This window comes from Malaya genurostris, chromosome 2 (genome assembly GCF_030247185.1).
Source record: "Malaya genurostris strain Urasoe2022 chromosome 2, Malgen_1.1, whole genome shotgun sequence".
Taxonomy (NCBI): Eukaryota; Metazoa; Arthropoda; class Insecta; order Diptera; family Culicidae; genus Malaya; species Malaya genurostris.
The window spans coordinates 106,627,281-106,651,907 of record NC_080571.1 but is presented as its reverse complement, the minus strand read 5'-3'; the positions used below and the strand labels follow the sequence as shown (position 1 = coordinate 106,651,907).

General features: G+C 35.7%; 1 protein-coding gene across 7 annotated transcripts in view; it reads left to right on the top strand.

Moving 5' to 3' along the window:
* Positions 1-24,627, top strand: part of LOC131432679 (neuropeptides capa receptor) — a 348,242-nt gene that overhangs the window by 151,479 nt on the left and 172,136 nt on the right. The gene's annotated exons all lie outside the window — the stretch shown is intronic.

Genomic DNA, 24,627 nt, shown 5'->3' with positions numbered 1-24,627 from the left:
CAAGCTTGTACGACCACCTTTGAAGCGTTTATACCACTCGTATGCCTGTGTTTTTCCTAGACACGATTCACCAAAGGCCTTTTCTAACATTTTCAACGTTTCGGAACACTTAAATCCATTTGCAACACAAAATTTGATGCACGCACGTTATTCTACATTTTCATCCATTGTAAAAATCGCCACACGAAGATTTTTCAACTTCTTCGTATAGATGCCAAACAAAAACTAATCGTACGATATGCGTCAAAATTTGACAGAATGTGTATAAAAGTGTTGCCAACGTCGAGAGAATAAAAGTTTACCGATTGGACAAGCGCGGGAATTTTAAATTGAAAATTCCGGTTCTTTTTTTATCATAAGGTAAGTGTCGTTAAATATTTACCATTAAGGTACCTTAGATTAATGTACTTGAAACAAATCTTTTGAAAATGTTAATATGTCACTTGGATGAATCATAGTTCTACTTCGGGCGATATCGTGTGAACGGAGAAACGACTTTTTAAACCAGTCTTGAACAATACTCAATATGGCCACTGTTTTTTTTATTCTCAAACGTGCATCTACGCATATACTATAAAAGTATATTTCTGATTTTGTACAATAAAATTTGTATTTTTCTGATTTTGTACAATAAAATAGACCGGCTGTGGTGAGCTTACTTCGTCCACGTCCCTTGTAGTCATTTTTTTCAAGTACCGATTCGTCAGCAATTACTGGTTTGCATCAGTTCATATTTCATTGCAATTTACAATTTATTTATATTGTCATTTTATCATCAACTGCATATTTTATGTCGTATGTACGCATAAATGATGGCATTGTAAGGAACATGTATCCACCGTGTGACACCAATCGAGCTCACACCTTTTCCTAATAAAGAGTTTGTTTTTATACTCGGTTTAGTGTTTATATGACCAACTTTCTGTTAATATCGCATTATTTACCAAGGCAAATCCAAGATCTTCTTCTATTCCTACTAACACAACACTAGCAGTAGTATTCATGGTCTTTAGAAACAGCCAATAGTGGACTAACATTCCGTTCCTTCCTCCGCAGCACGACCTCCGGTCGTGGTCGACGTCGTTATTGACGGAAAGTTTTGAGTGAATGCATTTTCATTCACTCGGTCAATCACGAAATGCAATTACGGGCGGTCTACTTCAGCTCAGCGCAATGAAATAAAGAAAATAGACCATTTTTTTAACCGTTTCATCCGAGTGATCCCCTTAAGGGCGTCATATTTATAACTATAACTTTAATCACTTTTGTCTTGGATTGACGGTTCAATGCATCACAAACCAGTCATATGCTCAAGCCCTAAACAGGAAGGATTCCTAGCGTCAGAAGGTTCGTGACTATAACCATGCCAGGCTCTCTTTAATTCAAATAATCTTATGTGTAGCTCTTAGTGATGAGTAACTTAACTAGTTCCACGAGGAAAATTTCCGTCGCCCCGGTAAACGACCACAATCAAATAAAAGCCAGGGTTAAATAAATAGATATGAAAATAATTCCGGGGTTTTCAATTCCTGCCATTTCAATGGGAATGTGGTTTCCAATCGAATCTACAAATAATCACTTGAATCACGTGGAAATGTAGGATGTGGCGTTTTAAAAATATTGGAATTGATAGCGGTTTTCCCCACTGCAGCTTGATCTTGCAAACAAGCGAGTTCATCACTGACTCGGTTGATTTTGGAAGTGCAGCTGCAATTGGGAATGTAATTTGACGAAAAACATTCACAGCTCATCGTCATCCATCTGCTGTTGTCTGCTGTTGATGAGTTATTTACTTTTGGTTTGTTTGCATAGCGTACGTGCGCGAAGGCGTCCCGGCTCGCTGTCACTCCAATTGCAGCATATACGGGGGTTGGGCAAAGCTCGGGAATTTTTAAAATAATGAATTCACTCGGAACCGCATGTTAGCATTTGGACTGATACTTGTTAAACGACATACCGGATACGTCGGGGTTGAATAAACGTATATGATAATAATAATAACCAAAATATCAATTGTGGGTGTAATTGGTTGGTTGTAATCAGCAATACTCTGCTGTTGTTGTCACAGATGATGATTACACGGAAAACAGTTTGTGTAATGATATGTCGAGAACGGGTCAGTGAACTACCTGCCTGCAATCTGTAAATGAATTTTTTTTCCAAGAATGTCCGTTTGGAATGAGATGTAGAAATCTTTCACATCGGAAATATTATAGCAGTATTACTCAGGAATGAAAAAAGCATCAAATTAATAGCAAAATTACATCATGTATGAAAACAGTCATTGCATCTGTTCAAAGGAAGCTCCCAACAGGTGGTCATTTTTTTGTGTTCATTATATTGTGTGATTCTCTATTGTGAACTTTTTTAATATCTTTCAGAATTTCTTCAATTCGTTTGGTTTACGTTTGTTCAGTTATTTGCTTGGCAAATTTAATCATCTCGAGACCATGAAGAGTTAGGAATAAACAAACATCTTTTGCACTGGGTTGATCTAATCCAGTGAGTGATACATAGGAAATATGTATTTGAGATTCGAATAAGGCTTTGCTGCAATCTGAGGTACACGATTTTCTACGGAAAACAGATATTTTACATAAAAATCTGCTTACCAACTTATTTGATGACTTTTGCCATTAAAATATAAATCAATGAATTCATATTTGATGCAGAATTATTTTTTATAACTTGTTTTATAGCTAGTTTTTAAATCGTTTCTGTGTTTTATTATTCGAAACGAATAATGGAAAATCGGGTACTACGAATTACACTTTGATTCTGTATGATAACTCACCCGCCAATCATATCGTTTCAAAATTGAAGGAAAGGAAAGGTTACAATAGCAGCAAAATGCCACGTTTCGTCAAATTTAAAATTTCGAATTTATTTCAAAATTGTAATGATTATAAACACTTTTTTTTATTTAAAAGGTATTTTATTCAGGCCTATTTGCGTACAAGCTTTACGTGGCTTATTTAGTTTTTTGATAAAATATTTTTTGTATTGGATCTCGTTGTCACCCTTTTTCTAGGGAGAGAGGTGCTTCCATTTTCCTCCTGCGAGGATTGAGGGGCAGTTTGTTCGCGGCTCGTCTCGTCATTCATTGCCGCATCGGTGGTATTGTTGTTGATTTCGTTGCTAGTTGCTGTAGATACGCCTTGTTGTACATTTTTTGCAGTTGCTGGTTGGTTAGATGGTAAGCTGTTAACTGCAGCTGGTGTATTTTGTTCTATACGGGATACGTTGGATGGTTTCGTTGAAGGGGATGCTTTACTGTTGTTGGTGACTGTCACAGATCTACTGGGGTTGCTTCGGTTGGTGTGAAGGAAGCACCGTTGTCCTTTGGTATAGTTGTCTCCTTGTCCGGTTTATCACATGGCTTCCCGTAGTGAATAGCTTTTTGGCAATATTGACATGTGGCCATCTGATTGTCATAGGTAACAAGTGATTTGCACGGGATTCTTGTATCCTGACCGAATGTCACATAAGAAGGTATAGGCGCATGCGTAACAAACGTACGCCATTTAGAATACCGGGGAAAAAAATTTCCACTTTTCTTTTTCGATAGAGAGAATCTCTCCGTATTGGGACATAGTTGCGCAAATATAAGGATCGGGGACGCATGAGGCTAGATCATGCACACGCACTTCTATAGCACTGGAATGTTGTACTTGATATTTTCATGCTCCACATAGTGCACATTATTATTGTCTTTAGCGAATTGAATTGCATCCAACTCTTTATAGAACTGGATATAAACAACATTATTGGTCTTATTGCATTGAAGTAAATGCACACGTTTAATGTCAAGATGCATTTGCTCCTTAAGCAAACCTTCAAGTTCTCGTATCGAAGGTCGAATTTTGCACTGTCTGAAGTCAACAACAATTGTATTGTTTCGTGTCGGTGGTAGCTTTTGTTCGTTTGATTCACTCATTTCGAGGTCGTTCTATTGTTCACTACACAATACTGTACTTGGTTTCTTCTGTCCCGAACGTAAGCGGTTTTGTTTTATCGACTGACTTGGATGAGATGAGAAAGCGAACTGATTATAAACACTTGATTCAATTCATCTAGTGGTGTGATGATGCTTCTTTTTTGCATTGCCGTACTAAGAGGATTAAAATATAGAACACTTATCACCCTTTAATTCCGGAAGTCAAATCCAGATCAAATTCAGCAATTCTATAAAGGACCGTAAGCCCTTCCATTTGATTCTAAGATTTAGAAAACCGGATTAGCCGTAGCGTAGAAAAGTGAGTTAGTTCTATTTTGAAGTTTTTGACCACTATTTCCGGTACTTCCGGGACTGGATTCCGGGAGTTGGTAATCCGATGTGACTTCGTGTGATCTTAAACTTACAAGACTTTTTTGCTTTGAAAATGCCTTACTCTTCAGTCTTCACTACACGGGGCCGGGGGTCAATTAAAAGTTTCAAAAATAGCCGCATAACCTTTTGTTTCGTCATAATTTTGAACGTTAATAACTCAGGCATTTGTTGATGGATTGATACAATTTAACAACCAATCGATTCGGAAACTTTTAACTTGAACATGTATGGCAACGTTGTTTCAGTATTTCAATAACATACTATTGAAAAAAAATGGTTGGAATTGACCTATGTTTTCATTCACCAATCCCAGTTGAATAAATTGACGTCATTTTCTTGTTCGGCATAGGAGTCTTTGCGTCGTGCATACAAACACCGCATCATTCTGCGTAGTTCGAAGAGGAATGTATATATATATATATATATATATATATATATATATATATATATATGCTGCAAATCATTTCTCGATTTCAGTTGATGCATGACTGCGAATGAAACAAGTAGCTCGTCCAGTGAGGTGATGACTAGATTGTATATGCATTCGTTCGTTGAATTGCCGCTTTTGCTAACTCTTCAATGTACGAGGCTGGGTGTCAGTTTAACACTCCAAATACCAAGCCTCAAAAAAATTGGAACGGTAACTTTGAGCTGTCATAGCTCAGCTGTTTTTCAACGAATCTCAATAAATTTTACACCCTCGAATTTTGTGAAGTTCGTAGATTGATTCCAAAACTTTGTAGCAGACGATTGGCATAGAAAAACCAATGAAAATTTGATTTTTCCCGTTCCAAGTTTTTTTCACGCGCCTAATATGCCCTATCTGCTTTCCAATTTTCTTTCCTTTGGCATAAACGTCGCATAGAAAATATTGAATACTTCAACTTTACCGAGTCATAACTTTGTTGTTAGTCAACCGATCTTCAAAATTTGTTCACCATTGGAAAGGTACTACTTCCACAAATACAATGCACTGAAAAAAACTAAAAATAGGGTTGTCTACCCAAAGTTATAATGAAAACTGCAGATAGATGACCTAAGAAAAGATGAGACTTTTTACAATGATCGTAAATATCTCGATATTCAAAGCGATGACCTATATATTTTTATATATCATTCGATTGCTAGTGATACCAGCTACAATTTTTGCACAACTACCTTTCCTGCACAATCAAAAGAAAACATTAAACAATCGATGAATTTATAAATATATATGAATTTTTCAATTTTTTTCACATGTTTGTATATAACTTAAAAATTAAAGCGATGACATGTACATTTTTTTGATTCAGAATATTGGAATCATTACCAGAAACAATGTATTGATGATCAGAATTATATATCCGTTCAAAGAATCTCAAGAAATTTGGTACAAATATAGAGAATTTCTATTATTGGGAAAATTTTGCCAAAAAAAAAAATAACATCAAAACTTTGAAATTTTATGACATATATTTTTTTATTATTTTAGTTGGAAATTTATTATGAACAAAATTTACAAAAAAACTGAAACTTGTATATCACTGAAAATCTTTAAAATTTTGGTAAATATACCAAAACTCTAAAAATAATAATGTTTTTGTATTGGACAAAAGATCTTAACAATTTTTATGCACAATCCAAACGGAATTGTTAACTACTGAAATTAGGTTTTTTTGTTTTAGGTTTTCCGTAAAATCTCAGAAAATCGGTAGAAGATCGGAAATTTCAAAATTACTGTTATATATTGCGTTCCAACGTTTCTGCAAATCAAAGTGAAAATATTGGAACCTGTTTTGATTTCATCTGTTTCAAAGAGACGTAGAATTTGTTTCTATTAATGAAATAAATTTTGTGACAACACGAAAATTTTAAATTATTTCAATGGCTTTGTACAAAAAGAAATAAAACGTGAATTTATACGAATTCCATATACTAACCCATGGCCAAAGAAACCAACTAAAATTTGAAAATAAAATATTGCTTGATTTTTGTTTTACTAGCAATTAAGAACAAAAAAATATATCTTCAATTTTCCGGTATCCTAAACGACATCAATTATAATCGATAGAATATTAGAATTTAAATATCACAAACTTAGGATTATTTCGGAATGTATAGAATTCGAAAATTATTTGAATTTTCAATTAGTAAACTATTTAGAAAAAGTAGAATTCTGAACTTAGCACAAAAATCATACGAAATTAGGTAAAACTTGTTTTTATCGATCTAGTTGTGTAATGATGCCTTTCTCATATCTCTCTTATTCTCATATAAAAATGTATTCTTCAAACAGCTTTGTTCGATCTTTGAAAAACATGAAAGCTAGTGCATGAGCTAGTGTAACCTACAAATTGAAACAGTTCTCAAATCGGTTAGGCCATCTTTCTCAGTGAAGTGAGTTCCACTATTTCAGGCACTTATGAAACTGGAATCGCCCCGAATATTGGCTTTGCAGCAGCCTTTGCGATTAGCACCTACCAACCAATCTATTCGCAGCTTACAGTTGTCTTCGTCTCGAAAAACAACCTCTTCGTTTGAATGCTTTTTACTGAATGAAACCCTGCACCCATGTTATCAGAACTAATTGGCTCAAGTGGCATGTTCCCCTAGTTATTTGGAGATTCATGCCTTGCGTAGCTTCTCATCAATTTCCTGATGGGAAGGGAAGGATAAAAGGAACGTGGAAGGGAATTGAGAATTGGGTGAGGTGGGAAAACAGCACAAAACATAATGAAATAAGTCGTCCTGCATCCCCGAAAGGATGCTGAACGATCTGCAGGTGCCAAAATGCACGGTTGATAGAACCTCCAACCACCGAGAGGCGTTAGAGATTTTACAAAAGCGACACCATTTGTTCCCGAATATGCACTTGAATTAATTTGACACTTTAGAAGAAAAAAATACCTTATATAGCTAATAAATGACTGATACGAATATTTTTCAATGAAAAAGTTCAATGTATGAACATAATTTTAAAAAAATTTAAAAAATATCTCCTCCGCCTGTTTTTATAAACATGCTCGAAAATATTTTTTGTCAAATACAAGAAACGGATTTTTTTCGTTTTCCTCAATGTTAGATATAGCAGTTTAAAAATAACCTGTTTTTGAACTAGTTTTGCTCATAACTTCGGTTCAGAAAACGCTACCTGAACACGCCAGTCATTAAAAAATTGGTTTAACAAACTCTAAAAGATGTTCAAAGATACCTATACGAAAAGAGAAAAATATAAATGCTAGAGCAAAAAATCTGATTTTTTGAGGAACACCCTAAGTTGCTCTTTGAAAATAGCTGTAACACTAAAACCGTTGCAGATACTACTATGATGTCCTTAGCAAAGCTGCTCGATATAAGTTTATCTACAGTTTTGCCGAAAAATGCAGTCCTCTATCTCAATACATCCGGAAAATAAGTTTTGGATCACCTCAATAATAAGAGCCACCCTAATACCATGTACATCGATATATGGTTTATCTTCACTGATCATTTGTTTTGAAGACATCATAGCTCTAAAGTATAAGGTTAAGCCACAAATGTTTTTGTCCCCCTAAATTGTGGATCCGGACCACTGTGCAATGCAATTAACTCGGAAATTTTAAAATTTCCGATCTTTTATCTATTTTTTGAGATTCTACGGCAAACCTACAACAAAACCAGAATTTTAGTAGTTATCAAATGCGTTTGTGTTGTGCATAAAAATTGTTTAGATCGTTTGTCCAATACAAAAATATTTTAGGAGTTTTAGGTTATTTACTAAAAATATTAAAATTTTCAGTGAAATCCAAGTTTCAGTTTTTTTTTGTAAATTTTGTTTATAATAAATTTCCAACTAAAATAATAAAAAAATATATGTCATAAAATTTAATAGTTTTGATTTCATGTTGTTTGGCAAAATTTTCCCAATAACACAAATTCTCTGTATTTGTACCAAATTTCTTGAGATTCTTTGAACGGATATATAATTTTGATCATCAATACATTGTTTCTGGTAATGATTTCAATATTTTGAATCAAAACAATGTACATGTCATCGCTTTAATTTTCGAGTTATATAAAAACATGTGAAAAAAAATGAAAAATTCATATATATTTATAAATTCATCGATTTCTCAATGTTTTCTTCTGATTGTGTAGGAATGGAAATTGAGCGAAAATTGTAGCTGGTATCACTAGCAATCGAATGATGTATAAAAATATATAGGTCATCGCTTTGAATATCGAGATATTAACGATCATAGTAAAAAGTCTCATCTTTTCTTAGGTCATCTATCTACAGTTTTCATTATAACTTTGGGTAGACAACCCTATTTTTAGTTTTTTTCAGTGCATTGTATTTGTGGAAGTAGTACCTTTCCAATGGTGAACAAATTTTGAAGATCGGTTGACTAACAACAAAGTTATGACTCGGTAAAGTTGAGGTTCTTAATATCCGATTCGCGATGCAGGTGCCGCATGAATGCAGATAGGGCACGTTTTGAGCTCGAAAAAAAACTTGGAACGGGAAAAATCTGATTTTCATTAGTTTTTCCTAAAAGATTGCCAATAATGATATACTTAAAATAATCTACAAACTTCGCAAAATTCGAGGGTGAAAAATTTATCGAAATTGGTCAAGTAACAACTGAGCTATGGTAGCTCAAAGTTACCGTTCCAACTTTTTTTGAGGCTTGGTGCTTCGCGTAACTTTTTTAGGCTTGGTATTAGGAGTGTTAAAAGAATGCAAAAATTACCCCGTAACCTTTTTCTATCATAATTTTGAACGCTTAGAACTCAGTCATTTGTTGATGAATTTATATAATTTAACTACCAATCGATTCGAAAACCTTCAACTTAAACTTATGCGGTAACGTGATTTAAGTATTTCAATTGCATATGACCTATGTTTTCACGAGCCAATGACAGTCTCAGTGAATGATGTCAAACTTTCGTCCAATTTGCGCTGTATGAACTTTAGCACAATAGGGAATCTATAAATATATGCCCGAATACATTTCTGTTTTATTTTACCAATGGCTTATCTTGATTCTCCGGTAACTAGCAGGCCAACTTAGAATTATCGGCGATAGATTTTTCGAATCTAATTAGAAGCGCTTGTATCTCTGTGATTTATTGATAAATTTTCCTCATTTAACTTCATTCGATACAGTTTAAAAATGTTTTAATTTGTCAACGGCTAGTTTGCATACTGAAATCTCCATTTACATACGAACGACACGGTGGCGCGTAAACAAATTCAGTATAAAGTTGTGTTATGATGATAATCATAGATAATTATTTTTCATTAAATGTGGCTAAACACAAAGAACTATCTCTCAGCATAATCCCTAAGGCCCTATTATTAAACCAAACAATTATCGTGTAACCTAATTGAATAGTTAGAAATTCTTTTATTGTTATAAAGCATAATATTTTGGTCTAATCTTACTTCCAAGAATCTTATAGAAGGGATCCAGACTAAGTGTAGCAAAAATAATGCAATGCAAATCGTTATGCAGTATGTATCGATTTGAACAAGCTGTTGGCCCAGTAAGAATAAAACGCTTCAAAAGATTCGGAACTTAGTACAAATAAATTGCACCGACTCACATATATAGAATTATCAGATGCAATAAAATACAGTATTAGAGATAAACTCAAGACAAGCTGATCTGCGATTTTACATGTATCATTTAAATTACTAAACTCGGGTTACCGCCAGTTTCAGTTAAATTATCATTTACATCAAAACAACAAGTGTCTTAGCACTACCTGCGTTGTAACAATGATAATGTTCGTTCATGTATCAATAAAATCAAATTGCAATATGAACAAAATTAAGAAATTTGGTTATTTTAAATTGGATTGCTCGATCTTTGAAATCGAGTGAAGATGAATTTTATAATTTTCTCAAAGCTCACAAAATTCATATTGCCATTGTGACAGAAACTTTTCTTAGACCATATGTCAAATTGAAAAGTAATCCACATTATGTGGTTCATCGATTTGACATGTTTACTGGAATGGGTGGTGGAGTTGCCATTTTTGTCCAACGGTAAATTAAACATCGAATATAACCTTCTTTCAATACTAAAGTTATTGAATGCTTGGGAATCGAAGTTGAAACCATTCATGGAATTTATTCCATCGCTGGAGCATATTTGCCATTCCAATGCACCGGCGAACAATTAAATTTCTTTAATGGCGATTTGCAAAAACTCACAAGATATTGCCCGAAATTTTTCGTAATAGGGGACTTAAAAGCTAAGCATGTCCAGTGGAATTGTAGGGAAAATAACAGTAATGGTGAAATAATTCATAATCAACTGATGAAATGCGATAAAAGAAGTTTGGTATCGATCGATGTCGAATAATGACATATGAGACCAATAGGTAGAAATACCCTTTGGATCGAAAAAAAATTTGAATTTTGAATCAAAGTTAGTGAAAATCGGTCAAGCCATCCAGATTATTCGATATCCAGATTATTTGATACACACACACTGTCATTGATCAATTCGACGAGCTGAGTCGAATGGTATATGGTACACTTTTTACTAGTTCTTCAAGTGATTGCCTAACCCTTATATATGAGAAAAGCAAAAATCAAACAAATGAACCATTCTATTATTTCTGGAAATACATATCTTTTTGTACGCCAAATGCAACTTTCTGTGTTTAACTAAAATAACTAAATTCCATTTGATATATTTCTGTCTCACAACGGCCCTCGAATATTGAAATGTGTCTTGTATATTTAGATCCAACATGGTCAATCCAAAACATGTTAAACTAAGTCTTAAATTTTTCTAGAAATTCGTATTCTTCCCCCATCTTTAAAAATGTCAAAATTCCATCCCTTTCAACAGCATTCTGACTTCCGTGCGGTTAATGTTGCTTCGTAGAAGCAAAGTGATATTCATCATAAACCAAAATGAAAGGTTAATTCTTACCCTAATCCGCTTTCTTATTGCAAACATCTCAGCTGTTTTCCGACGATGTAGATGAACACGTAGGCCAACAAGGAAAATGGTGAAAAAATGCGACCTAATCCATTTAAAATTTACGGAAGCACTTTGGCTTGTTCTTTTGGGGAGGAAAAATTCAGTCCACCCACGGGTGTCGTTTTAAATGCATTTCTTACCGTCGACATACAATACCCGTTTCATTGTATCTACGATATGCGTCTCATACTTTCAAATAGTTTTAGCAATATATGCAATAACTTTTTGAACGAAGAAGTTGCAGATCTGAATGAAAATAAAAAAAAACTTTTGAACTGGTTGACTAAATTCACTCTCTTCTCTTTCGTTACGTCTTCTTAAGAGCAGATTGCGGTGGTTGGTTTTTTTATAACTTTGATGACAGACATCTACTCGAAGCTTGAAAAACCCTCGTTTCATTCCCTGAAGAAAGAAAATATCTCATATTACCCACGCAAATCTAGCGGTCTAAAATCTGGTGCCAGAGGAAAGCATGTTCGCTAGAGAGCACTGAATCCGCTTTCCATTATTTTTTCATTTGACATTTTGATGCTTCAATTGTTACACTTGTAAACAAACACACCAAACATATCTACGAACCAGATGCGTCAAGACAGTAGGCGTATTGCTCGAGTCTGCTCTGTTGTAAAACTGTGCGGCAGACGGCTCGAAGCGTGATCAAATCCAGTTCACCAAACTTTCTATTGGACAAACTTTTCCAAAGTTTACTGCCTCGCGAGAAAATGGGGACTGTTTTGGATGTAGTTTTCCCAGCTCGGTTTCCAGTTTTTCAGTCGTCGTTGTCGACAATGAAATGCTTCCAGAATATAATTCGAGGATTTGTTGTACTGTTTTCAAGAGTTGTCAAATTATTTTGTCGGATGAATTGATTCTTATGTTGTTGCCGGAAACATTTGATCATTGCTCATGAGTTGTTTTCACTGCACGAGTCAATCTCGTAACAGAGGCGTCACCTTTTTCTAGTTACTGCTTTTCTTTGAAGTTAACATAGTTTTGATTGTAAGCTGTAGTTTTTCCTTGTTTATTTGAGATTGAGGGACGTTGAGGCGTTGGTTGACGCTTTCATTCCTGTTACTTGAAAGAAGATTTGCGTTTGATATTCCGGCTTCATTGAAAGCTGCTGTGCGGCATGATTAAATTTTTCTCGCTGGCTTTGCCCGTTCGGTATCGGTCTTTGATCTTTCTGTTAAGCTTTCCATCAAGTTGTTTATCAGAATGCAGCAAATAGTGATTTCATCACAGAACAAGGCCGAGGTTACATTGTAAAGATTAGCAAAACAGATTGGCTTAACAAACGGTGAATACGAGTTTCATGTCCTATGTTGTAGTGGCACTTAAAAGCAAGGTGGATTTGATTAAAGGATTACTATTCAAATTACTATGAAAAATTTGCATCTTGAAAAGGCTATCGTTAAACCAGCGACAAATTTTGTAATCTGCACTCAGTCTTCGGATTAGAAAAATCTAATACCGTTTTCGTTTATTGATCAGAGAAGCCCAAGAGCTGACCCAGAGTCGCCCAAACAACTTTTGATGAGTTTGTTTTAGCAACCTGGTGTCGCTCTAGATCGGACTCCAATCACGTAGTTTAGCTCTGAAAATTGCGACCCGAGAAAATTTTCAGAGCTAAACTACGTGATTGGAGTCCGATCTAGAGCGACACCAGGTTGCTAAAACAAACTCATCAAAAGTTGTTTGGGCGACTCTGGGTCAGCTCTTGGGCTTCTCTGATCAATAAACGAAAACGGTATTAGATTTTTCTAATCCGAAGACTGAGTGCAGATTACAAAATTTGTCGGTGGTTTAACGATAGCCTTTTCAAGATGCAAATTTTTCATAGTAATTTGAATAGTAATCCTTTAATCAAATCCACCTTGCTTTTAAGTGCCACTACAACATAGGACATGAAACTCGTATTCACCGTTTGTTAAGCCATGCGAGTTTGTTTATTTTTTCTTTTTTATATGAGGGACTGTTTTGTCTAGGGCGCGTAACACGTGTTCGTTTTACTCGGATTCAGAGTTGCCCGCGTGTAGGTTCTAAAACGAAAACGGTATAAAGCAGTGCTCAAATTGTTTCAATTTATAAGCCTTCATTCCTGATGCCAAATCGAAGTCCAGTGACCTCATTAGAAGCCACGGGAAATAGCAATCTAAATGATTCAAAAGAAAAACAGATAAATGCAAGTGGATGATTGCTTTGTAAATGAAACAATGTGAACATTTGCATCGAAATAACGCATTTGGCAAGCTTACTGTGCGCGCGGATAGCAAAGTAAAGATTAGTGTTGACATACAAAATTCCTTGCCTTTTTGATATGGAACATATCTTTATTTTTTATATAGGGGTACAAAACAGAAACTAAAGGAAAAATACACGTAGAAATGTGGTCAGGTTTTAAACACTTACAGCTCAGTCTATTTTGAATCAATTATTAATATTATTCATGATTTGATTGGAAATATTTCTAAGTTCCGATTTGAATGTATCAAGTCGCGTATTTTCAATTATATATGTTTGAAATTTTGATTAGTAGCGAGCAAACATCTAAACATCTCCGCATACCGGATTTCCCTGCCATAGACGACGATTTTGAAGAAGTAAGTGATATATCAAAGGGAAAGCATCGCTCTGATTGGTCACTCAATGCAAAAGCGAAGCTGTTGGAAGCACGCGAAACTATAAATAGAAGCAAAATTATAGCTAACGTTTCAGTCCTTCGCGTAGCATGCTAGAGGTTGGTTGTTGCTAAACAGCAAAACAAAAAGTGTCATAAAACGATTTGAAGCTTCAATTGGTATGCTCTGATCTTGTGTCATGCAAGCTCGGATGAAATTCCATGTTATATCGTTTCGCTTGAGAAATTGACAACTACCCCAGGGTAAATTTTGAGTGCTTAAGATTAGTTTCTAATTTATATAAGATGAACTCGTAATATGGAATGTATCGAAAATAAGCTATCCACAAAATTTTCTTTCAAATTATGATAAAAAGCGATATTTTATTCTAACTAAAAATTGATCCTTTATTGTACGAGGTTAAACTTGAGCATAAAGAAAACCGGATGAAATTTAAGTTATTTTTTTACGAGTTTTCGAACTTTTGATCGAACGCTCTTCATCAAGTTCCGGACAAGTGTTGCATCGCATTTTTTGGACGAAATGTATACGCTTTTCCGCAAGCCAATTGAGAGTGGTTTTGGCATAGTGAGCCGACGCCAAATCCAGCCAAAACAGTGGAGGTGTACTATGCTTCTTATATAAAGGCAGCAATCTCTTCTGGAGAAACTCAGATCGATAGATTTCTGCATTTATAGTTCCGGTAGTGTAAAAAGGCGGGTGAGTAATGTCAGAGACATAACTGGATGTCGTGAATACGAAAAAACTGACACGCTCCCATCACTTTTCCGAATATCAGTTAGTTGATTGATTGTATGAATTGTGCAAGCTTTCCTCTTTTTCACTAATAGAATTTGAAGCGATACACCTACATTAAAGTACAGATTAGTTACATTAAACAGCTACTATTCTACAACTATATATTCCAAACTTGAAACAATTCCTTTTTAATTTGCTAATATAGGAAGCTAGGTACGACAAATTTGTAGTTTATTTTTATTGAAGGTATGAAGTTCGAAGATATCTGATTCTTCTCGAAATTTCAGTACGAGACAATTGCAATGGCCTGGTCTGAAATGTATCTACGATCTTCGGTATGCAAGAGTGATTCTAATAATAATAATGATAGTAATAATAATAATACAGATTAACCTGTATATATGGCAACCCTGTTTCGCATGGCATATTTTCACACGACCCCATACTAGTATAAAGATGTGTTCAACATCATCACTTTCGCTTTCGCATTGCCGTTCGTAATTGAATGTGTTAGTGACGGTACAAATCTGTTTTTCTACCTGTTTTCGGAGCCATCGTTCTGACGGTGTCTCGTACGTACAGAGTAGCTGCTTTAACTTAAATGACGCTATTTCTCACATCACATTTCCTTTTATACGTGCTAGTGGTAGCACGGTAGGACGTCCCCTTTGTTAGAATTCTTTCCTATACGCAGAACGGGAAACAGTGAAACGATATAAAAGAGAGAGTTAGCAGAGCGGCAGCCAGTAATACTGAATGGGTCGTCGAGCTGCTAACAGCATGTTGTGGAGGAACAATTAAGGGCAAGGTAAAGTCCCGCTCAAACCGTGCTGGTCTGAAGTGCCCAGTTGGCGGCAGAATCCATCGTTTGCTTGCCTCGGAAGGGGAACTACGCCGAGCGTGTCAGTGCTGGTGCATCGGTCTATCTGGCGGCAGTGATGGAGTACTTGGTTGCCGAAGTGTTGGAGTTGACCGGTAACGCTGCCCATGACAACGAAAACGAAAATCATCCCTCGCCATCTGCAGCTGGCCATCCGTTGAAAACCCCGTCCTTTTCAGAATGACCACATTACTGTGATAAAGAAATATTTAGAATTGCTTTAAGTTTAGCCAGTTCTGATACGCCTGGAAAGTAGAATGCGCAAATCAAGTGGAAACATTTGTTCTAACAATTTTTGTTTTCGACCGCATACTAAAGTAATCGCGACAAAAATACATATTGATCTGTGGCAAATCTGTTTCGCACGGCATATTTGTAAACTAGTATAAAGATGTGTTCAAAATCATCACTTTCGCTTTCGCATTGCCGTTCGTAATTCAATGTGTTAGTGACGGTGCAAATTATGTTAAATCCCATCTTGATGAATCTTTTGGTAGGAAATATTGAGATCTGACATGGTTCTCGTGTGTGTCTTGTTTCGGCAATGGGCCTTGCTGGACTTTTTGGCTGCCTTTTTCGGTGTCATTGTGCTGACGGTGTCTCGTGCATTCATATCGGGAAACAATGAGACGACAGGTCCTCGATGTTGCTATCGTGTGTCTTGTTTCGGGAAGAGTTGCTCAGCAAATGATAGGAAAAGTGAACCATTCAACTTTTATATGGATGCTCTTGTATAGATACAGACATCTCGCGTTCTGATTGGCTGGTGCTGTCATGGGTTAAGTCAAACAGGTTTTTCAATAGTGTACTATTGAAAAACTTCAATATTGTTGTGATACACGTTCAAGTTGAAGATTTTCAATTCTATTGGTAGTTAGATTATATAAATCCTTCTACAGATCACTGAGCTATGAGCTTTCAAAATACGAGAAAGGCAAACGCGCCATATGAATTATCCTCTTTGATACTCGTTTATACCAAACATTTCAGAAAAGTTTCATTGTGAACTATTTAAGAATATGTCACACAACTGAAAGTTTTATCATAAAATTGTGATCATATTTCCGATGGCATGTAGCAAGAATTATGTTGATTCGTTAGATATAACAGGAGATATTCACGATCAAAAACTTATCACTCTCTCAGAGGGTAAATTTTGAAAAGGCGCCCCATAGTAAAGTAAGTCGTATTCACGACAAAAATGGTTGACTTCAAACCACAGGAACATGTTTCTTGCCATACCAGTACCTTTCGACCGAGTTTCTCCACTTGAATCGACCTGTCCGCATCGCTCACATCCTTCCCAACGACGACAGTAAAGTATTGTGGACCTGGAAGGGTTTTTGAGTCCTCTTTTACATAAGTCTCATCGTCCATCAAATTGCATGCATCCGGACCCTGCAAAAGACGCGAATACAATTTCCGGGCCCTTGTTGCTGCTTGCTTCGTCTGTTTTACAGTTTGTTCCGAGATTTTCTGCTTCTTGTAGGTCTTTAGGTGATTTCGCCTCTTGATACGTTGGACCATTCCGACACTCGTTCCTGCTGTTTTGGCAAAATCACGTATTGACATTGATTTGTTCTTCATGATTAAAGATACAACTTTCTGGTCCAGTTTCGGGTTGGAAGAACCGGGTTTTCTGCCTCTTCCTGGTGACTCATCCTAAGAATAATGTTCCCCAAACTTATTAATTATTTTTTTAACACTGGCATGATGAATTCCAAACCGCTTCGCCAATTTTCGCATGGTAATACCCTTCTCACTTAGCCATGTGTCCAGAACTTTAATTTCCACTTCCTTTTCAATACGCGACATTTTGAAAACGCAAAATTTCAACCGCACAAACAAGTAAAGAATCGAAAGCTGACAGCCAAACGCACAGCATGCTGCGATCTGAGCATAAAAAAACATCACGAATACATGCGTACAACACAAATGTATGTGGATAGCTTATTTTCGATACACTCCTTATAATGAGAAAAAGTTTATCGCTTCAACCGAAATCGCAGAATGGTGAGAAACTTAACGCTATAAAAATAACTGCTTGCATACAAAACTTGAACACAAGCTTGGCAAAGAGAAGCTTAAATATCGAAATCCGTATCGCAAGTATGTACAAAGATATAATTGCATACATTTGGGATATTGGTGTAATTTCGTAGGCTATAAAACAAATACAAATCAAGACAAACAATGTTCGATTTTGGTTCCTAATCAAGATCGATCTAAGCAGACTCTCGTGTAATTGCGGATTCAAAAGTGTGACGATTAATTGAACTGTTTGATTGTAGATCACTAGAAATTTTGGTTGCCTTGTTCCACATCAATGGCTCGAACAACCCCATGGGGCTGATCCTTGTAGTTTTTGGTGCATTTTTCTCAGAAAGATCAAAGAAGCAAATGGATCCCGTGTCTCGTGTTGTTGCAATAATATCCAAAAAAGAATATTGTTTATTAGAAGACCGGGTTTAAACTGAATGGGCATTCGCCGGAAAATGTGAACAGTAAAACAAGAAACGAACAGGACCAATGAAAAAAATGTGCCGCCTTCGATGATTATGCTATCAAGCCCAATCAATATTTTATGCCTTGCGGAACTTGTTGTGCAAGAGAAATTATATTAAGGTGACCATTGAAGTTTCTATACCCGGTGAAATATGAACGGCGACCCTAGTGAAAAATGGGGAGCCAATATATTTACTGATGAAAACAAAACAATATGTAAGAGCGATTCACACGTGGCATCAGGCGACTATCACCGGCATGGAACGGTTACGGAACAACAACATTAGTTGTAAGTGATTCTTATTAAGGCACACAACGTCAAGTTCATAGAACTTTTTTTTTTGTAATAAAATTTTTATTCTGGCCTTTTTGCGTAAAAGCTTTACGTGGCCGATTGGGTTATATTTTTGTTACTTAATTTTTTTTTTTTTGCTATTGGATCTCATTGCACCCTTTTTCTAGGTGGAGATGAGCTTCCATTTCCATCCAACGAGGATCGGGGGTCACTTCGTACGCGGCTTATCTCATCATCCATTGCTTCATCGTCGGTGTTGTGTGTGATTTCCGTTTTATTTTCGTTGTCCTTGTTGATCGTAGTGATTGGGCTCGTTGAGAGTTTCTGTAGATGCGCCTTGTTGTACATTGGTTGCAGGTGTACTGGGGTTGCTTGGGGTTGGTGTGAAGGAAGCACCGTTGTCATTTGGTGTAGTTGTCTCCTTGTCCAGTTTATCACATGGCTTACCGTAGTGAACAGCTTTTTGGCAATATTGACATGTGGCCATCTGATTTTCATAGGTAACAAGTGATTTGCACGGTATTCTTGTATCTTGACCGAAAATTGCATAAGAAGGTATAGGCCTCGTACGCCATTTAGAATACCGGGGAAAAAGTTCTTCCACTTTTCTTTTTCGATAGAGAGAATCTCTCCGTATTGGGACATAGTTTTGCGAATATAGGAATCGTTGACGCTTGAGGGAAGATCATGCACACGCACTTCTATAGCACTATCTTCCATATATACTGGAATGTTGTACTTAATGTTCTCGTGCTCCACATAGTTCACATTGTTATTGTCTTTTGCGAATTGAATTGCATCCAACTCTTTACAAAACTGGATGTATACAACATTATTCGTCTTATTGCATTGAAGTAAATGCACACGTTTAATGTCAAGATGCATCTGTTCCTTAAGCAAACCTTCTAGTTCACGTATCGAAGGTCGAATTTTGCACTGCCTGAAGTCAACAACAATTGTATTCTTTCTTGTCGGCGGTAGCTTTTGTTCGTTTGGTTCACTCATTTCGAGGTCGTTCTATTGTTCACTACACAATACTGTACTTGGATTCTTCCGTCCCGAAAGTAAGCGGTTTTGTTTTATCGACCGACTTGGATGCGATGTGAATGCGAACTGATAGAACATTTTGACATCCGGTACGTGAGTAATATCCGACTAAAAAAATTATTAAATTAATCTTGACGTCGACCGAAGTTGATTGATCGTCTGGATCGTGTTTAATGCAAGCGTTTCCTGATGACAGCAAACTAATCTGGTTGTAAGTGAGCTGTCAGAAAAGGCAATGGAAGCGAATCACATATGGTAACCAAGTAAGTGCCCTGAGCCGGCCGTACCAATTTCGAAATGTTGGATAAAGCAGAAAATTCTGACTTGGGCTTCCTCTGAGCATAAAAGCAACTGGATGCGTATGCAGACTTGCCGACAAACAAAAATATTTTTGGGTGCACCTTCCCGAGCCGTTTCAAAGGACCTTTTACATTTCTCGAAACGTAACTGCGGCGTACTTGTAAGGGGTCTGACTGGCCACTGCAGACTGAATTATCATATGGCCACTGTACAGCGGGCTGAATCGTTCTCATGTGACCTTTGTGAATCAGATTATGGGACTTCATATCATTTAATATGTAATTACCCTGCAGTTTCACAATTAAGACATCGTGTTTTTGGTTACTATTACATAGATGAACCGCTGTTTAAGGGACTAAGACTTGGAGATATCCTTGGATTTTTAACTCAATGTGGAAAAGAGCTCTAGCTCTCTCGCTAGTGGTTTATACTTCTTGTAAGTGTTAAACTGCCTGCTGTATGTTTGTGCCGTCTTGTAACCTTACATCTCCTTAATACCACACCTCCCTTCCCTTTATTTCCTATCAGGAAAATGATGACAACTCACGGCAAGGCACAAATCCACGAAAAAACACGGGAACGTGCCGTTTGAGCCATTTTATTCTGATTCCTGAAGTAACTGCCTACCATCCAACTCTAAATTCCTCTATTTTGCCCGTTATTTTTCCTTCTTCTATTATTGTTTTTACTCACTTCATCATTTCAACATGTTTTCGTAACTCTTTTCTTAATAAAATTTTACTCGATTGTCGTTTACCGATGAACTCATCTTATTTTTAAAAAAAATTACGTCAAGATAAAGGAAGACACGGTTATTATTCATCTGGTGTCAAGACACGGTTATTATTCATCTGATGTTTCAATCAATGGCGAATATACGGTTCTCTTCCTCAAGCCTAAACGCAGAAAAACAACAACTAATACTTCTGTGCGCATATCTGCTGTTAGACGTTCGCAGTGTGAGTTCCGATTCAAACAAGAGCGATTGCTTCATCTAGCTGCTGGTCGTTTATATTGGAGAAAAAGAAAAAGTGGACAACGATGGAGAACATTTTACAAAATCAGCCGTTCTAATGGCTCTAAATGATGTTTAAAGAAATATTAGAATTACTTCTGTACAAATCAAAGGTGAAAATCTTCAGTTTAGGGTGAATCTAAAATAATTTGATTAGCTTAGTGCACTTTTCACTGTGCGAAATTCGCACCAAACGAGCGCAAATAAAGCTAACATTTGACTGCATCGCGTTCGAGAAAAATGTTCCAAATAGTGTTTAATATCGCAGAGAATTTCACAGTTTGGCCCTTCTGAATGCCAGAAATGAATCCCGTAAAGCATTTTGATAGTTTCTTTCACTCAAATATTGAGATGTATGAAATATTGAAATATAGATGCGATTGTACGACTTGTGTTACGATTATATTTATGTAATGATTTCTTCTAGTTTAAGGCTCAAACTTACAAATGGCTTTTTCCTAGAATACAAACATAATCATCCATAACGAAATAGTCCTTTCCAGGACTCCGGAGCCACTAACGGTTCGTCTCGGGATCCCAAAAGTTACGTAAAGATCTTATTTAGAAAGCTGTCTTAGTGTCGTCAATCTCGCGGTTATATCTCTTACATTACCTACCCCATTTTCGGTAAATCTATACAAAACCCATGATTTCCCGATAGCGGAACAGGAAACATACAATCTATATATATATATATATATATATATATATATATATATATATATATATATATATATATATATATATATATATATATATATATATATATATATATATATATATATATATATATATATATATATATATATATATATATATATATATATATATATATATATATATATATATATATATATATATATATATATCATCATCATCTTTATGATTGAAACCTTCAAATTCACGCCACCCACTCCTAACGATTGGGAGATTGACGTTTAAATTCAAATGGCATATCAGTGAGTATCATGGAAATATGTAGAATGAAAACTTTTTCACTTTGGTTGCCTCGATAAAACGTCTCGGATGTGATGATACAGTTTGGATCGTGTCAGGGCCAATTGAAGACATTTGGGCTCAAATGAAAGACCGAAAATGCAATTTGACGCTGAAAAATTTACGCCAAGAAAAACTGCTACTACCACACACTAGTAGAGATCCATTAAATAGATGCATGAAACTATCGTGTGTACTCCCGTAGATAGCGAAATAGATGAAAACAAAAGTCTCGAATCAGTATCGTGCGGCAAAGTAGATCGGTAGAAATATACTCGTGATCATTGTATATGTTTTTGTTGAATTTTTTTCCATCGATACGGGACTGTAAGTGAATACCGTGGTGGCTAAGTATAGCGAAGCATGCTTAGATTCATCTAGGCAATTGGACTTTCTCTTCATGTGTTTTCATATGCAGAGTAGTTTAATTGGTAGAACAATTTCCCCGATTAGGAGTTAGCTACGGGTTCGAGTCCCGTCTCTGCGGTAACATTTTCGCGGTTTTCATTACATCATTGTGTTCATATGTCAATTTTCCAATCTGTTTTCCCGTAAATGAAGACTAAAAACAAATCGGTGATCATTCATGCTGATTTTGACTCAGATCATTTCCCTGAAATAATAATTAATTCAATTGATTCTATATCCAACTATCATAGAGCTGATAGTTCAGTTATCCTATATTCAACTATCACAGAGCTGAATACAGATCTCGCATTAATAATCTTGTGAATCATGAATGACAATATCAACGTTCTCGCAACCCTGCTTTCGAATCCATAACATGGATTTACAGAAGAGATTTAAACAAAGGTATACTCTTTTGCGATATGGAAAGGTTATAGCAGGATAAGCATGTGAAATCTGTCCCCAAAGGAAATTCATATTGTTATACCACATTCGAAATGTCATAGACTGGAAACAATTTTCTCAAAGTTTCAACCATTTAACAGCCATATTGACGGAGCTAGGGTGGTTCTATTGATTTTTATTTTATTTGATTTTTGAAGAAACCTCTCCTCCGGAAAATTTGAAAAAAAAATCAGGTATGTTTAAGGGGAAGGTTCACAATTATTTTCAAAATTTTTGAAGATGTATTTATTCCATTAAAAATACTTGAAAATTATGAACATATTTTTTCCCTCTTCTAATTTTTGCACCACCCTGAATTTTGTAGTGATAAATGAAAAAATTTTGGACATGTTAAAGCGGTATGTTTTTACATTTAAAAAAAATGTGGACGACCACAATATTTGATTTTTTCTAAAAAAAAATAAATAACAGTCGACCATGCGTCCCCATAAAGTTCTGTTAGAAGAAAACGCATGATGCTTTGTTCTAGTAGTTTATGCAACTCAAGCACAGGGCTTAGAAATCGAATTAACGAAAAGGAGGAACAAGAACTAGAACGGGTGTCAGTTTTTCACGTGTTGGTGATGGTGTAATGAAAGAATTATGAAAGAAAGAATGAAAATTTCTTTACAGTTTTTAAATTGACTGTATGTATTTCGATAATTCGATAGTGTTTCATGAAATGTTCAAATCGCTTTGCACTGTGGGGTCTCGTACAACGCGGTTTCCTTGTTGCCAGCTCTGTAAATTTTACTAAATGGATATCGAGTTGAAACAACAGCTAAATGAATTTTTCTTTTTTATTTTGGCGTCAAACAAATGTGACCATTGATGAAGGTTGGCATCGATTACTTAGAACTATTGACTGTATATTTCATTTAACTAGGATATGGGATAAAAAATGTTCTAAAAAAACATTGCTATTTGAAAGCACACATTTTCTCTCTGATTAGTTTCGTTTATGCTATAGACTTATCATCGTTACTTTTTTTATTGATAGTCGTTGGTAGCTGTTCTGATTTAAGCATTTCTGACAATATTTTCGCCGGACTCACTATTCATGATAAAAACCGAGCATGAGATAAGTAGTAAATAATGGCGCCCACAGTTCTATTGCCAATAGCTCATTCACAGCAACGGCGCTGGATTCCCAAACATCCAGTCGAATTTGGAGTGTATTCGATATAGCACTTTTAAGCTTCGAAAAATGAGATACAACTTATTACGGGCCCGAATAGCTTTTTTGTGATCTGTGTGTCTTAATTAGGTCATCTCGTGATAAAGCTTTAAATCCAAAATAAGGCAGAACATCCTTCTCAAAAGCTTCTATTCCAGAGCTACTACATTCCGATACTTGTTTCTCTCGTTCTAATTCAAGGATTGATGATATTACCTTATTAGAACTTCCCGTTCGCAATTTGAACAAAAATACGATCAAATCTTTCCCAATGACACCAGCATATCACGAATTTAAATGATATTTGCCCATGTTAAACCAGTAAAACCCTGGAGGCGTTCCTCTGAGAGTGAATAATCACTTACTGAGTTGATTGGTACATGAGACATCATTATGTATTCCCAGATATTTTCTGGAAAGTAAGGAGTACACAATATACCCATTAATTAAAGAAATCGATCCAGCGAATCAAATTTTTTAATGGACATGGTCGATAAATGCAAGTTTCAAATTTCTAGAAAAAATATAAAAATATATAGCGCTCTCAGTCTACAAACCATGAAAATCATCATAAAGATATTCGATTGACGTTTTCAAACACAAAACTCCAACTTTATCTTTATGGCACATTTTTCCAGAATACTAAAGACACCCGTCGATAACATATCTTTTTAATAACGTTTGACACTGAAATGAAAGGGTGTAGCCGGGTTTTCATATAAAAACTGCCCCCAAACAGAAAAACAATTGATATACGCTGGGTTTATATTGGAGATGATTTTCCCAAAATTTTACCTCTTTAACTGCCATATTGGTGGAGTTAGGGTGGTTCTTCTGATTTTCATTTTACTTAAATTTTTCAAAAACCTCTTTAGCAAAAAAATTTAACAA